This window comes from Schistocerca piceifrons, chromosome 4, assembly GCF_021461385.2.
Source record: "Schistocerca piceifrons isolate TAMUIC-IGC-003096 chromosome 4, iqSchPice1.1, whole genome shotgun sequence".
NCBI classification, from domain to species: domain Eukaryota; kingdom Metazoa; phylum Arthropoda; class Insecta; order Orthoptera; family Acrididae; genus Schistocerca; species Schistocerca piceifrons.
Genome location: NC_060141.1, coordinates 335,964,913 through 335,979,269, shown reverse-complemented (window position 1 = coordinate 335,979,269; position 14,357 = coordinate 335,964,913).

The window sequence follows — 14,357 nt, the reverse complement described above, 5'->3', positions numbered from 1 at the left end:
GTAAGAATTCTGACACTTCGTGGGACCTAGACTCACATACAATGAACTGTTAAGTAGACAGCAGTTACGAGATATACTTCGACAAGGTATAATAGGACTGATCTCCGTACAACGAAAAGCTAGGGACACACGATGATAGAGTTCAGTTACGTTATTAAACGCAGATTTTACTAGCTAACACGCTACTAAGAGAATCACATCTAACCCTCGGCGTGACACCAAACTGGCCAGTGTTGGGAACGATATAACCCTATACAGATGACTGGATCAATTGGAAGTAAAAGTGGCCATAGCCTTCCACATTTAAAAAATGCCTACGGTAGAGACAGAAGAATTATGCAACTGAAGGCAGGAGTGCAATGGATTTCAAACAAAAATTCATAGCGGTGATACGTAAATGTATAACGAACATCCATAATTACACAAAAATAAATACAATTTTCACATCGTGCATAAAATGATAAGAGCTCTTCAACAGAGATGTCCGTAGTCGGCCACACTATTTGCCTTTGCAACCGAAATAGTACTGAAATACAAAAGACAGTGTTGCGATGGTTCCATTTCCTTTGACTGTAAGCGATTATAGGTTTATGCTGATGTCGTAAGTTTTTAGCGATAATAACCAGAAGCTAGGGATTTCATACACAAATACCAGCAAGACACTTCTGCTAAATTAAACAGAGGTAAGCTGACTATACTGAATTTGGATGCGAGTTAAGACACTATGTACCTAACTAAAAGTAACAAAACGACACACAGTTGAGTATTGGGGGCAGACGATGTTGTCGGTTCATTTTTGTATGCAACACACAATATGGCTGTGACAGCAGCAGCTGAGCGTTTCCGCTGTGGATACGTTCGCAAGGTGTTTGTTAACGTGCAGTACTCGATTTACTTAGCAGTTTGGTAAAAGCCAAGTCACTTATCTGAGAACTTCCGCAGCTAAGTAATGACATTGTGCTGTGTACAGTAAATGGGCCGAATACGGAAACACGGAAACAGAAGGACATTCGGTAAGTAATGCAATACCTCTTTTTTCTCTCTGCCAGCTTCGGTTGAAAAAAAAGCAGATGTTGTGGGACATCCTGGAATATTACCGCTTCAGCCCCTGTAGTTTCGTGAAGTTCCGATAGGTGGCGGCGCTATAGGTAGCCTTCAAAATGACGCCTGTGACGGAGGTGATTTCCAAGTAAAGAGCGGCCATAGAGTTCCTTCTGGCGGTAGTCCGCCTGCGTAGCTGGGTGGTAATGTGCTCGTCTACCATGCGAGAGGGCCTGGGTTTGATTACCCGCCGGGTTGGAGATTTTCTGCGTTCGTGGACTGGGTGTTGTGTTGTCTGGGTTGTCTGTTGTGTTGTCCTTATCATCCTCATCATCGTCACCCACGTCCCTCAATGTGACGTCGAATGAAATAAGACGGCTGAACTTCCCGGCCAGCAATGCCATACGATCATTTCATTTCATTTCCTCATGGTGGAAAACCAGAGCATCGCCGATATTCATAGACGCTTGCAGAATGTCTATGGAGTCCTAGCAGTGAGCGAAAGCACAGTGAGTCATTGGGCGAGACATCTGTCATCATCGTAACAAGGTCGCGCAAACTTTTTCGTTCTCCCGCAAGACGGCCGACCACAAACAGCTGTGGCTCATGGAACGTGTACGCACTCTCATTCGAAGTGATTGACATTTCACTGACACCTCTCTGCTCAACTGGACGCATCTGTCGGCAGTACTGACAACACGTTCACTTACATCATGTTCGCTGCATTGTAGCAGGAAGGACACACGTATAAATATGTAGTTAATTTGAGGATACAGAACCAAACTGGGGATACGCAGCTCCAAAAAAGGGCCTCGTATCATAATCAACGCTCCATGATACACACTCACCGCAGACCCTCACAGAGAATATCGACTTGAGACTCTCGTGGAGGTATCCAAAACGCTTGCCACACGACTGTACAAGAAAACGAGACACTCGAACAATCCTTTCATTGTTAACCTGGGTAACTACGATCACAAACATAGGTGTCAACACAACCGCCCAAAAACACTGCCACTTAAGGACAATTACCCACTTACCGATATCACCAACTAGCAAACACGACAAATACTGGTGAACCCTTGCAGCACAGAAAAATTAAATGGAGCTGCCAGGTGTAAACTAGCCGATCAATCAACAACGCAAGGAAGCCGTATTGCACACTAAGCGCAAACAATCCCAACCAAAACCCTTACACAGTAATCGATTTATGATCAATCGCCCACTTTCCAAGATGCTACTCCAGTCGGGTGTAAAAATGAATGTGCGCAACGGAAAATAATAAACGCTAAAAAGATGATTTGGCCCTGTCGGACTACTCTCTGAAGCAGATCATAGATCTCTTAACGCTCTTTTTTTACAAATATATTACGATCTAAACATAAATGTATGATGAAGGCAACTAATACTACTAAATGATAAACGTTGTTGTTCTATATTTATTATAGATTAAAATCAAACCTGTAAGTACAGTTGTCTATATTTCCTAGCTAAATTCATTAATCAATTACCCAACTCTGCCCCTTATTATGACTGCAAGGTCTAATATCACTAACGCGAAATGACTGACATCATCTACGTACCAAACACTACAAGATACTATTTTCAAAGATGATATACGGTGGTGTGAAACCTCAAATGATACCTAATTGTGGCTGTAGTTCACGACAAAGTATGTGGATGAATGATCACAGCAGTTTAGGTTTATAGCCCCAATAAGCCGAAGCAATTTGCGATACCACCGTATGTACTGCGTCCGGTGCGTAGAAGTGACGGTTCTCGTACTCGTCTGCGACGATGGAAGAACTCCAGGCACAAATAAACTCTTTCAAACACTAGGACGGCAGAAGGCGATCCTCTGACTAATATACTCTGACACTGTCTTCTCCTCTCTGTGTTCTACAGACGAGAAACACGAACTCCCAGCCACAAGGACGGAGTTCAGATAACGTCTCAACGTAAGTACAGGCAGAAGAAGTGCTCTCAATTACTGAACGCTGCGAACTCAACGACGACTTCCAACCTGGAGGTGTAGTCCAGAATCGTATATTTTCGCAACAGTACAGTGCCTAACTGTTCTAACAATAAATTCTCCTGAGAGCAAAGACAGCAAGTCCGTCTGTACCAATAAAGCTGATACCGAGCGACCGTCACACATGGGCGCTCACAACGGAAGACCTTGTCTCTCCACCGCTGGCTTCCCAGCAAGGCTCGGCTCTCCAACCTCGTAATTCCGAAAACGAATCACATTCCCCAAACCTAGGAATATTCTCCCTCTCTCCAGATTCTTCCGAACGCCCACTAACCCTAGTTTAGTCGTTTGTCGTCCAGCGCGTAAAGTTTGCGAGAAAAGACCTTCACTCGTACAATGGTACGCTTCAGAGTAAAAATCCTTGGAAATAACACAGCCTGCATGGTTTTCGAGGTTCCGCCTATTGGTTCCTCTCGCCTGGGTCCAAGATTTGCAGAGCTCCCGGTTATCCTTTCGGTCCTCCTAGAATAGCGGCCGGCGATCACCCTATTGCGCTCCAGAGCTCAGGTGCCACGACGTCCGTCTAGCTACTTCCTGTTTTTAAGCAGGACCAACACCTGTGTTGGCCGTCCACCCTTAGCTTGAGTTCTGCCTGCCGTTTCATCTCCACTGGCGTTCCACCCTCTACTAGTATAGGCCGTTCTGTTAATAAAGACACTCCGTCACCTTTCATGCAATAAGCGTTAACACTTATTTACAAGGTGTACGTGACAATATCAGTCTCCTTTAAATATTCATATATACATTGTACAACCCATCAAATGATACCTAATTGTGGTTGTAGTTCACGGCAAACTATGTGGTTGAGTGCTTGTAAGACGCGAAATTATAGCCACCTTACAACTTATATGACAATCTTGGCATGTTACAGGTACTGACGCTGCAGCTAGCCCAGGAGACTTCGCAGGTGCCCAGCTCAGCAGTACCCCTCTTCGAAAGGACTGACACTCTTTATGACGACCTAAACTATGACAACGAAACAGAGCATTGCACCATACCCAAAACCAGCAACCACCCTACCACTGAATGATCTGTCGCAGATGGCCGCTACTGCTCTTACTACCTTACCTTACTATCGAAGGGGCTTTTTTCCCTTGGCACTTGCCTTCGTTAGATTTTCTTCCACTATTTACCTCGTCATCGCGACGGCGTTAGTGGGTAATCCTACCCAAACGCACGGATAATTTCACGGCCCCAGATCCCGTAAAGCCTTCGATTAGTAACTAACAAATACGGAGGTGACAGTAGATCTTTTGAGGTGGTCACCACGTCTGTGTGGACGTCGAGAGGCTCTACCCTTTAAAAAGAAGGAAAAAAAGAAAAAAAAGGTGCATAGAGCTGCCAAATCTGGCTTCCAACAATCGTTCAAACGCGGCTGCGCAACAAGCACATTATATCATCACTCTGCTGCTGAGCCGGTGTGACGCTGAGACTGCAATGTGGTGAATTCTTCTCGGACCCTCCACACACAGATACGACCATCGTGATGCTCTGCATAGAAGCGGAACTCGTCTGAGTAGAGGACCGGACGCCACTCCTATGTTCAGCGTTGTTGTTGGATGCACTGCTGTCGGCGCAACTCTTGGTTGCCGTGCCATGGGACGTCGCAGTAACGATATGAAAGAGGTAATTGCTCCAGTTTTCGAGACAGAATTTAAAAGAGCTGTGGAAGACTTGAGATCAAATGAAGCAGAAGTGATAGACAACATTTCATCGGGAGTTCTCAAATCAGTGACAGAAGTGACAATCAAAAGACTATTCAAGTTGCAGTGTAGAATCCATGAGACTGGTGATATACCATCAGACTTTCGGAAAAAAATATCATGCACACAGTTCCGAATACACCAAGGGCAGATAAGTGCGGGAATTATCATACAGCCACCATGACATGTCATGCACCCAAGTTTTTGATAAGAATAATACACAGCAGAATGAAACAGAAAACTGAGGATCTGTTACATGAAAATCAGAGAGGCCTTCATGACTTTGTGCTTGTTAATGGAAGCAATACTGAAGAAAAATCAAGACATGTTAGTAGTATCTGTCGACCTGGAAAACGCGTTCGACAATATAAAATGGTGCCAGATGTTCGAAACTCCGAGAAAAGTGGAAGTAAGCTTTACGGAAAAATGGGTAATATACACGCATCGGAAAAAGTTTTGAATCACCTCGGTTCCAAGAGTTCCGGAACCTGTACAGAAAATTGGAATAGAGATCAACATAAACATCATTTCCATCATTTTTGTTGCTCATGAAAACAACACATTGCATGTTGTACCACCATACAGCGAGACCTTCAGAGGTGGTGGTACAGATTGCTGTACACACCGGTACCTCTAATACCCAGTAGCACATCGTCTTGCATTGATCCATGCCTGTATTCGTTGTGGCATACTATTCACAAGTTCATCAAGGCACTGTTGAGCCAGATTGTTCCACTCCACAAAGGCAATTCGGCGTAGATACCTCAGAGTGGTTGGTGGGTCACGTCGTCCAACCCTTTTCAATCTATGGCAGGCATGTTCGATAGAGTTCATGTCTGTAGAATATGCTGGCCACTCTAGTCGAGCGATGTCGTTATCCTGAAGGTAGTCATTCACAAGATGTGCATGATGTCACCCATGAAGATGAATGCCTCACCAATATGCTGCCGATATGGTTGCGCTATCGTTCGGAGGATGGCATTCACGTATCGTACAGACGTCATGGCGCCTTCTATGACCACCAGCGGCGTACTTCGGCCCCACATGATGCCACCCCAAAACAGCAGGGAACCTCCACCTTGCTGCACTCGCTGAACAGTGTGGCCAAGGCGTTGAGAGTGACCAGGTTGCCCCCAAACACGTCTCCAAAGATTGTCTGATTGAAGGAATATGAGACACTCATCGGTGAAGAGAACGTGTGCATTCGCCATGTTGTTGGGACCGTCTGTACCGCGCTGCGTGGTATCGTGGTTGCAAAGATTGACATCGCCATGAACGTCGGGAGTGAAGTTGCGCTTCATGCAGCCTATTGTGCATAGTTGGAGAGGTAACGCGTCCTGTGGCTGCACGAATAGCATTATTCAACATGGTGACGTAGCTGTTAGTGTTTCTCCGAGGCATAATCCGTAGGTAGCCGTCATCCACTGCAGTAGTAGCCCTTGGGCGGCCTGAATGGGGCATGTCGTCGACAGTTCTTGTCTCTCTGTATCTCCCCCCATGTCGGAACAACATCGCTTTGGTTCACTCCGAGACGCCTGGACACTTCCCTCGTTGAGAGCCCTTCCTGGCACAAAGTAACAATGCGGATGCGATGGAACTGCGGAATTGCTCGTCTAGGCATGGTTGAAGTACAGACAACACTGGCGGAATGACTGGAACTGATTGGCTGTCGGACCCGCTCCGTCTAATAGACGCTGCTCATTCATGGTTGTTTACATCTTTGATCGGGTTTAGTGACATATCTGAACAGTCAAAGGGACTGTGACTGTGGCATAAGATCCACAGTCAACGTCTATCTTCAGGAGTCTGGGAACCGGGGTGATGGAAAACTTTTTTGAATCTTGGAAGAGTTAGAGATATTTGTGGGAAGAAACATGGACACGGACAAGGTGGTTAGGTTGAATGACTCAGGTGTATAGGGAGAAACAAGGACAGGAGTAAGGTGTCACGAGATTCGGACAAGACACAGTGGCGCCACCTCAGCCTGTCCTCCTCCGCGGCTGCCGCTGCCTCGGCGGCGCGCGGCATGTCTTTCCGGCTGACTGACACCATTAATTGGCGTCCCTTCTCATCTGCATAGCTGCGGGCTGACGCGAATTAGATCCGCGTGTCGCCAATTAGAAGCGCCGCGCCTCGTCACGCCGAGTCTGCCGTCGCGAGCAACACAGACTACTTGTGGCCGGGCCGCCTTATTAAATAAAACAAGTGAGGCGCCGCAGCGCGCGACGCCACGTCGTGCCGCCTTACTACGACACAATTAACGTCGCTCCCGCACTTTGCGCCGGAGCAGCGGCGCAGCGCGCGCGGAAGAGGCAGAGGGAGCCGAGCTGGAGGCGGAGGCAGTCCCGACCCGCCTGTCTGGAAGACGTCTCGCGGCAGATGCGAGGTGGCGGCGGCGGAGCGCGAGTGACGGGCGCCCCCAGGAAAGCGGAAAATATGTCCCGCGCCGGCTTTGTCAGCAGTTTGTCAGAAACTGTGCCCGCCAGCGCGCTGAATGTCGTGCCGAATCACGGATTCCCTCTGCGTGCTCGCGCTGAATGACGGGAACGTGTGCCGCGCCGTGCCGGAGCGGCCTCCCCGCTCAGACAGCCTTCAGGCGCGGCTGTCGCTTCGCTCTGTGCCGGATTCTGGCGGCTGCCGTCTCTGGCACAGCTGCTGACAGACAGCCGGATAGCGGCGCGCGCCAGCGCGGCGCGGCCAAGCCTGGCAGCGCTCCCACTGGAGACACACTATCTTCTGCTGCAACGCGGCAATCTACTTTCGTGCCACCTGGTCGCCAAGAGGACGATCTCCTCTCAAAAGCAAATAATTACTACCACTTGATAAAAAAGAATTTATTGCGCTTAAAATTACAAAACTCGCACATAAAACATACATTTATATGAGTAAACCAGATGCAAAAGCAGCTAAATACAGTTTTTGTTGACTTTCAGTTGAGCACATTACCGTATAAATTTTTTCAGCTCCTACGCGATGGAATAGGTTTCAGGCTGCAAAACTCGCTATGTTGTTGTTGTTGTTGTTGTGGTCTTCAGCCCAGAGACTTGTTTGATGCAGCTCTCCATGATACTTTATCCTGTGCAAGCTTCTTCATCTCCCAGTACCTACTGCAACCTACATCCTTCTGAATCTGTTTAGTGTATTCGTCTCTTGGTCTCCCTCTACGATTTTTACCCTCCACCCTGCCCCCCAGTACTAAACTGGAGATCCCTTGATACCTCAGACTATGTCCTAACAACCGATCCCCTCTTCTTGTCAAGTTGTGCTACAAATTTATCTTCTCCCCAATTCTATTTGCCGTCCAGGGTGGCCGAGCGGTTCTATGCGCTACAGTCTGGAACCGCGCGACCGCCACGGTTGCAGGTTCACATCCTGCCTGGAGCATGGATGTGTGTGATGTCCTTAGCTTATTTAGGTGTAAGTAGTTCTAAGTGCTAGGGGACTGATGACCTCAGAAGTCAAGTCCCATAGTGCTCAGAGCCATTTGAACCATTTGAAACCTATTTATTCACCAGCACTGTTTTTGAACCCAATTCTATTCAATACATCCTCATTACTTATGTAATCTACCCATCAATCTTCAGCGTTCTTCTATATCACAACATTTCGAAAGCCTCTATTCTCTTCTTGTCTGAACTATTTATCGTCCATGTTTCACTTTCATACATGGCCACACTCCATACAAATACTTTCAGAAACGACTTCCTGACACTTAAATCTATACTCATGTTAACAAATTTCTCTTCTTCAGAAACGCTTTTCTTGCCACTGCCAGTCTACATATTATATCCTCTCTACTTCGACCATCATCAGTTATTTTGCTCCCCAAATAGCAAAACTCCTTTACTACTTTAAGTGTCTCATTTCCTAATCTAATTCCCTCAGCATCGCCTGACTTAATTCGGCTACATTCCATTATCCTCGTTTTGCTTTTGTTGATGTTCATCTCATATCCTCCTTTCAAGACACTGTCCATTCCGTTAAACTGCTCTTTCAAGTCCTTTGCTGTCTCTGACAGAATTACAATGTCATCGGCGAACCTCAAAGTTTTTATTTCTTCTCCATGGATTTTAATACCTACTCCGAACTTTTCTCTTGTTTCCTTTATTGCTTGCTCAATATACAGATTGAATAGCATCGGGTGTAGGCTATTACCCTGTCTCACACCCTTCTCTTTCATACCCCTCGACTCTTATAACTGGCATCTGGTTTCTGTACAAATTGTAAATAGCCTTTCGCTCCCTGTATTTTACCCCTGTCACCTTCAGAATTTGAAAGAGAGTACTTTGTTAAAAGCCTCCTATAAGTCTACAAATGCTAGAAACGCAGGTTTGCCTTTCCTTAATCTATCTTCTAAGATAAGTCGTAGGGTCAGTATTGCCTCACGTGTTCCAACATTTTTACGGAATCCAAACTGATCTTCCCCGAGGTCGTCATCTACCAGTTTTTCCATTCGTCTGTAAAGAATTCTTGCTAGTATTTTGCAGCCGTGGCTTATTAAACTGATAGTTCGGTAATTTTCACATCTGTCAACACCTGCTTTCTTAGGGATTAAACCTTTGAAACTGGGTATAGAAAATCGTGTTTGGTTACAAAATCGCTCACAGCACGTTGTCTTCGGGTGCAAAGCCCGCTAAATGTCCAACGTTTGCAAAATCCGCCAGCTTTAACAAGCATGGCGGTCAGCGCACCATTTCCGGATGCAAAGCACGCCAACTGACATCAGACATATCAATTTAAAGCTACCTTTCGGTTTTTCCGATTAGAAGGGATACTTTTCTTATCCAGAGTAAGGTTGGATGCGCTTTGGCAAACGCGTAAGCAGCAATGAAGCTCTTGCTGCCGATGCAGTGTCGAAATATGCGTCGATGAGCACAGTCCAGCTCATCAGAAGGATGTCTGTTGATGTATTTGCGGGAGTGTTCGAAGAAAAAAGTGGTTTTGTGGGTGGTTTAAATGCAGAATGTGGTACAAATGCAGTGGGAGTAATTGAAATAGTATGAAGTAAGAAATAGAACCCATCGTTGTGGCTGTAAATCACCAGAACGAGACCGAGTGCAGCGGTCCCTTCTAGGAAGCGTCCTGATCAATGGAAATGTTTCCAAAACAAAAAAGTAAGAACATGAAAATTATTATTAACGCAATGTTATGCAATGGAAACTGTGTTGAGGCTAATTCTCATGGACGGGTTAGTGACAGTTCCTGGTAAATGGCATTTCCATAGTCAAAATGCCAAATGTCTTTACAAAAAGCAAAAACAAGAAGCTTTCTCTAGTTCATTGAGAGCCCTTCTGCACCTCTGAAGCTGGAGAGGGGAAGAGCATCCTGAAGAAGGGAAAAAATTTCAGCAATGGAAACGGCCCAACACCAATCACAGGCAGTGTAGAACTTTCAGAAGCCAAACTCAGAGACGTTTAAAACCTTTGGCAGGTCCACTTTTGTGAAGACTGGGCGACGGCGACAAACTCCAATTCTACACTGAGGTGTTAGAGGAGGAGGAAGGCACTCCTAAAGCTTCTCCTGCCGCTGCCAACCATCAGAAGAAGCCGGAAGAGATTTTGAGTTGATGGGCAGTGTTGAGGTCGATGTCACTTACACACGGTTTTCAGCTAATTTCATTTTCTACAATTTTTTGTCGCTGTTTTTATTAGGATGCAATATGGAATTTGGAGCTTATTTTATTTTCTACAATATTTTGTGTTGTCAAAAACGCGATGACGTATTTAAAAAAAAAACTGACGTTGAACATTCGTATTTGTTCTCTTTTTGACGTTAAGTAAGTAAGTTTTTCTGGTTAAATAACGTCACCTACGTACTTTTATATGTCAATTTTGTAGAACTTCTGTTTGAAATAAAACGTATTCTGTTTATATTCGCAATAATTAAATTTCACCTTTCTGTCATAGCAGATTTTGAAACAGGAAGTTTGTTTCGTAATTGGATCCATACGTTTGCAGTAACCGATAACTATACCGTGCAAAAACCCCTAATTCAATATTTCACTTAAAATTTTATCGTATAAAACATAATCGCAGACTTCAGCCATTAATACCGATTAATTAATTTGTTTTACTTATTTTCAGTAAAGAAATGAAGTCTTCAACTTTTATAGTTTGAATGAGACGAGTTTTCGCGATTATCTCAGTTTCGGTTATCATGCAGTTAGCGGCTTTTGCATCTGGGCTACTCACATGAATGTGTGGTGTCTGTTATTTCAGACATGCATGAAAGAACCAGGACCACACATTATTATAATGACTCTTCTCGATGGGCAAGGAATCTTCAAGCTTCATTGTGGATGCACGTTTACATTCGACCTCGAGTAGGACTCTATAATTAGCGAGCATGGGAGGTCATGGAAGGGGACTGCAGATATGTGTCTCTAGGTGGGAGTGTGGGTCAGCTGGAGAGCATGCTGAGACGGTCTACGCATTTGCGATGAGCACTGTGTCCAGGTGGCGTAGTGGGTAATGCAACTGCATAGTAAGCAGGAGATTCCTGGGTTCGAGTCCCAGTCTGGCAAATATTATCACTCGTCGCCGCTGATTCCGCATAGTCCCATTGAAGTTGATATCATTAGTTCCTTTCCGTTCCTGTTACGATGACACAGTTAGTGGTGGCAGAAAAATTGAGAAACACTGGTATGGGGATTTTGGTATCATACAGAGATTGCGGTGTCTCTTCAAAGTTGGCAGCGCACATCCATATCACAGACTTTAGCAAGGTCTCGTCTGCAATCCTCAACGATGAACGGAAGGCACTCTTGCAGACCACTCCTCTCTCTCCAGCAAGTGGACGAGTTTGTGATCCCAGGCTCAAAGTCAGTGTTGTGTTATGTAATTAATAACGTAGTGTTTCAGTGAATCATACACTGTGATACATTTTTGAATAGGTCTTTAGGAGAGGAAATGAATTACCGAATAAAAAATACAGGATGCCATTTAAAAGAGTCATACCGCTGTTCATATCTTTGTAAAAAACAAAGCTACAACGAAGGCAATCATGCTGACTGATGTCCCCCTGACGGCTAAAGAACATTTGCTTGGAACATTTTGTAATTTGCATCTGGAATATCAATTATTTAGGGTGGTCAAGGTGAATGAGACACCCATATATATATGTAGGGTGGAGAAAAAGTATGATTGGAAACATGTTGCCTGGTCGGACGAGTCAAATTTCAAATTGTACGTACTTGAATGGAGGCAACCTCATGAATCCATGGACCCTGCATGTCAGCATGTAACTTTTCAAGCTGTGGAGTCTCTGTAAAGGTGTGGGGCATATGTATTTGGAGTGATACGGGACCCTGATAGTCTAGATACTACTCAGACAGGTGAAAGATACGTAAGCATCCTGTCTAATCGCCTGCATTGATTCATGTCCATTGTGCATTTCAACAAACTTGGACAATCCTAGCAGTACAATACGACACCCCACACTTCCAGAATCGCTACAGATTGTGAAACGTCCCCTTTTGAAAAATTATACATGACTGTGTTTAAACTGACACACAGTATTTTTAGCGCAATGCAATCTGACTTTCAAAAATCCCTACAAAAGAATGGCCCTGACTAACATTAACCTATACCTTTCACAAATGACTTACCTCACAAAAATCTTCGTTACTCGAACTACTGCAATACAGCGAGCGTCACTACTGCCAGCTAAATAAAAGATTCAAACTACGGAAGGGACTAACTACTGATAGGCATAGTTAGCAAATGAAAGATTTTAATAGAGAACAAACAATGTATTTACCTTAATAGTGTTGAAAAATCATAATATACATAGCAGTTCATGACATACAGTCTTACAAATTTGAAAACTCTCTCCCCACATCCACCACTGCTGGCGGCTTACCTCCAACTGCGCAACGCTACGCGCTGTTAACAGCCAACTGCCCAACACTACAATGGCAGACAACAATGCAAACTAGCCACAGACTGCACACAGCACAGCCAGTGATTTTCATACAGAGCGCTACGTGGCGTTACCAATAAAAAAAACCTAAACAGCCTACTTACATAGCCCCCATGCTCCCCACAAAAAATTTTACAAATTGTTTTGGGCAGTGGCCAATACAGATTTGAAAAATTTTTTCATAGTTACACACTTATTGATACAATGTTGGTCAACAGCTAAAATTTTCTCACAGTCCATAAAGACAGTCCTGATCATTCATCACAGTAAAATTGCAGTGTTTTTCTCAAAGGCCGAGCAGTAAAAGAAAATGCACACGGAAGTAGCGGATTTCCATGCAGTCTTGAAGAAGTAGTGTTGTCCTTCCAACGGAAAGACAGTGCTGACTCTCGACATGTAGACAGGTAATGGGCCACAACAGAGCAAACCCACAGCAGAGTCAGTCGAATTGTTGAAGAATATTGGTAGGTAGGTCATCACAGAACAGACCCACTGTAGTCCTGGTAGAGATTACGGTACTGGTGGGCCACCAGAGGTGCAGACCCACTGCAGTGCTTGTAGAGATAATGGTATTGGTGGGCCATAAAAGATGCAGACCCACTGTAGTCCTTGTAGAGATGGCCAGCGGCCATCTGTTGTGACTGTGCAGGTGCACAGTTACCATTGAAGAGTCTTGCGGATAATATAGCAAGTCCATAACCTCCACTTGTGCACTCACAAAGTTTTTTGAATTGTCCTTAGAACCAGCAATGCTGTTATCCAGTCCCTTGCTGAATTATTAACACACGTGCAAACACTAACAGTCCCTACTTCTCACATATTGTCCATATACTATGACCAACAGAGATGTGTGCAGTGAAATGGAACTTACAAGTTAATAATATGATGAACCGGTGTCAATTACAATTTTATAACATAAGAATACAATTACAAAGGTACAAAATACATCATTAAAGAACATAACAATACAGATAACATATGTAGTACAGGCTTTACAAAAGAACTGAAATAACATATACATCAGTGTTACAGGAATTATGACATGAGTACATACATAAAAGATCAGAATAACTTTCGAAACATCAATTTCACACATGAGCATTAAAACAGAACAGAATAAATAATGTCTAAACATCTTTACAAAGAAAATAACATTATCAGAAAAATTCTACAACATAACTCTTATTAGCTAAACACATTAAGACAGGAAAAACACAAATTCACATAGTGTAATAACACAAAAATACTGGACAGGGTTTGTTTTCAGTGTGACATTTGGTACTGCAGTCAATCCCAAAACATCATTCCATATATCTTTCCTCGTATTTCAACATTTGTTTCCACCAAAAAAATTCTATCCAAGCAAGCTTTCTGTATTTATATGTTCACACATTTCTTACCTCATTATTTACTTTCCGTTATCTTACCTCATCATTTATTTCCAAGAAAATCCTACCAAAACCTGTTGTCCGTAAAACCCTACTTTTTTTCTTATAGCTTCTCAATGCATTTCTTCCAATTCATCACAACTCGTTCTCTTATATAGCCTACCCCATTTTAAGCTAACTTAAATCTACTGAGCTCAGATATATATACTAAGGGACGAGGCAATGCAGCAGCACAAAACAATTAATACAAACAGCAATGAAAAAAAAATACAA